The following is a 3,408-nucleotide window of genomic DNA, read 5'->3' as shown; positions in this document are numbered from 1 at the left end:
TTGGAATTAATGGGCACTTTGTGTGTAATTCTTTAAGTGGATTCAGTGTATAATCTTCACCTCAAAGTGCTTCTGTGTCTCTGCATATAAAACAGGGATAACAACAGTTATGCTACGTGTGAGGCTTCCTCAGGACTTTGAATTTCAAGGCATTGCAAAAACACTCATTACACTTTTATAAGTGCAAAGTGTTTTATTATTATAATATTGAGGGTGTCCTCTTTGTGTTAGATGCCCAGTCCTGAGTGCTTGAGTCACCTCAAAACATACATGGCAAGGTCTCTCACGTCCCTCCCTACTCAGGCCATGATATACAGCCTCATAATTTGGGTATTAAAATTTCATTAATGATAGTTTTACACTAATAATCACAAACAATGAGGAAAACATTTACATTCATTGAAGTTGTTATGAAGGCAACAAGATTGGTTTCATAGCTAATAAGGTCCTCATAAGAAGAAAAGGGCATTTCCCGTCCTTTCTAAATCATATGAAAGCACCTGCAACTTAGAACTTTTCAGATCACTTATCTAGAGTTATTTGTCTTGGTGAACTTGGTAAGTCTGATTTGATTCACACAGTTGGGGGTGGAGGTGCAGCGTATGCACAGAAAGATACACTCCACACTAGGTTTTCTCTAACTTAGGCTGGGTAAAGTGTCTTCCTTCAAATTGAAGTTGATGGAGTTGTGCTGGTCTACACTAGGTCATATTCAATCCCTAAACTTTAAAATATATATACAAGAGAAAACAAAGCTACATTCAAAAAAATCAAAGAGCCTCCATTTGAGTGGGAGTTAGCTCAGAATGACGAATGGAGTACTGGAATGACATCTGAGACCTTGACATGCATTTTTAAAGTGAATATTGGAACATCTAATTGCAGTAAAAAGTTATTACTGCTATAATAATACAGTACGTCTCTTTCGCCATATAAAGTGTTTGTGAAGTGCTTTCAAATTATAATTACACCTGTTTTACACAGAGGTGAAAGGAGATATGTTAAGTTCAAGGTCAGACAGGGCATGATTGATGGAGTCAGAAAAAGCCCCCAATAGTTGGGACTACTCATGCCAAACACAAATTCAATCTCTTGAACCCTACTTGATATTTATCAATCATGGCTTCCAAATCTGTCACTAACCCTGAAAGTAACTCTTAGAGAGGCTCATTCTATTTTTTTTAATCTTCTTTTGATAATTGTTTAGAATTGGTGCCACAAGTGGAGATCCAATTTTAGGTCAATTTTGAATCCCTGTAAGGAGAAATTCTCCCCTTGGCAGAGGGCCATCACAAAGGCCCATGTTCCACTACAGTCCCTGCTGAGTCCTACTTTGAAAGTTTCAAGTTGGACTCAAAATGTCCATAGGCATTGTACTATCCCCCTGCCAAAGGGGGAATTTCAGATACAAGGTCCTGACAAGAAACATACTGAAGGCAATGGAATGAATCCCATTGATTATAAAGGGAACAGGATCTGACCCAATGTACAAAAATGCCTCCCTCCTTCCTACCGGATACAAAATGCACTGCCCAATGCCCCTAACCATGACCAGCATAAATGGGAAAGACCAAACCAGATTCCTGTTCATGACAGATAGTTGTACTGCTGACACAGCTCTGAATCACCTTGACATGCATTCTCATTGCAGCACCAAGAAAGTCAGTGGAATGACATGAGGAATACAGTTGGCTTATACAATTTTTAGATGAAAGAAAGCTGAAGAATGCAACAATGTCACACCCTTTCAGGCTGAGATTAGCCCAACAATCGCAAACCCTGAGGAAAACAGCTCCATCAAAAGGAGGATTTAGCAAGGCAGTCAAGTTTATTTGGAAACTAATTAGGACCTCCTCCATAAAAGGCATCTCAGATCCTTCAGGCAGTCCTACAAACTGTATAAAAGTGCTCATATCTGAGGACTCTTCTAAACACTTCTCTGCACTTCATCTCCTCGGTGAACACGGTAAGTCCATTTCGACTCCATCTCTTTCTTACCATAGAGATATCCTAGTAGCTTCCATTTCCATTTAAGACTGAATCTTGCATATACTCTCAGTGACTTTTATCAGGGATGAGGGTGTTATTCCATAATTACACTGTTCACTTATTCAGATACAAGGGCTGGTAGATTCATGATGTTAAGCTAAAGGGGGGAATTTAGAAGCAACATATGCAACTGGGAAATATATTTTCTATTAATTGGAAATTGAACTAGGGCATTTAAATCTTTTAAGTGACCTTATAAAATCCTTTAGTCATTTCTCTTTTCGGTAGATTAGGAAGAAACGTTCCCAGTTTACTCCATAACGGGCCAATTCTTTGGTCTTCTACTTTATTCTGAAGAAGCTATTATTCATCACTGTTGCAGACAGAAGAATGGATTAAAAGCTGACAACTGGTGTAATCCAGTGTAGCAATTCCTACATTCTTATGAGCAGAAATAACCATTGAAGATTCTTCTCCTTAGATGATTAAATTTAGTGTCACTTGATGGAAGTCAGTGGACCTGAGCCAATGTACCTCAGCCGAGGATCTTGCCTTTAGTGATTTGTTTGGAGAAAAGAAAAGTTTCTGTTCATTTCTCAGCAAGTATTGGTGATTTACAAAGTTTGGAAAACCAAAGAGCCACACCCAATATCCAAAAGGAAAAGAATTCAATTACCATTATCCTAGCCATGTTCTCATTGAGAAAAGTCTAAAATGGACACAGAATCCCAGCTGTCCATAATAGGCATAATTACACTGATTCCAGTTGGTGCTTTTCAGACACAATCATGGAGAGGACTTCAAAGGGGCCAGTGGGAGGGAAGTTTAGTGGGAGAGGAGAAGAGGCGTAGAAAGCGGAAATAGGAACAAATAATAACCATGAACATAGGGACTGAGTCCACTCCTCCTCCTCTCTCTCGGGGCCCTTATAGATCTCACCACAATAGTAACCGAGCTTTGAAGCCTTTCTTCCACTGACACTTGTACCTTCTCTTTAATCTGTTCCCTGTTGTGTGTTTCAGGTTTATCTCCATCACAGAAAGATGTCTTGCTCCAGCCTGTGCTATCCAGAATGCGGGGTGGCCCGTCCAAGTCCAGTTTCTGGCAGCTGCAATGAGCCGTGCGTTAGGCAGTGCCCTGACTCTGAAGTGCTCATCAGACCATCACCGGTGGCCGTGACCCTCCCAGGACCAATTCTCAGCACTTTCCCTCAGCAGAGTGAAGTGGGAGCCGTAGGAGCACCTGTGGTCGGAGCTGGCTACGGGGGCTCATTCGGTTTGGGGGGACTGTACGGCTCTGGAGGCCATTATGGAGGATTGTATGGTTTAGGGGGATTCGGTGGTTATGGGAGCCATTACGGTTATGGGGGATTGGGAGGTTATGGGGGACTGTGTGGTTACGGGGGAGGTTACGGTTATG

The 3,408-nt window shown here is 41.2% G+C and overlaps 1 pseudogene; it reads left to right on the top strand.

Moving 5' to 3' along the window:
* The first annotated feature begins 3,016 nt into the window (after window positions 1-3,016).
* LOC112115122 overlaps window positions 3,017-3,408 on the top strand; it is a 778-nt pseudogene continuing 386 nt past the window's right edge.

Source organism: Terrapene carolina, unplaced genomic scaffold (assembly GCF_002925995.2).
Source record: "Terrapene carolina triunguis isolate 2854851 unplaced genomic scaffold, T_m_triunguis-2.0 Scaffold26239, whole genome shotgun sequence".
Lineage (NCBI taxonomy): Eukaryota > Metazoa > Chordata > Testudines > Emydidae > Terrapene > Terrapene triunguis.
This window is presented reverse-complemented; position numbering and strand designations above follow the sequence as displayed.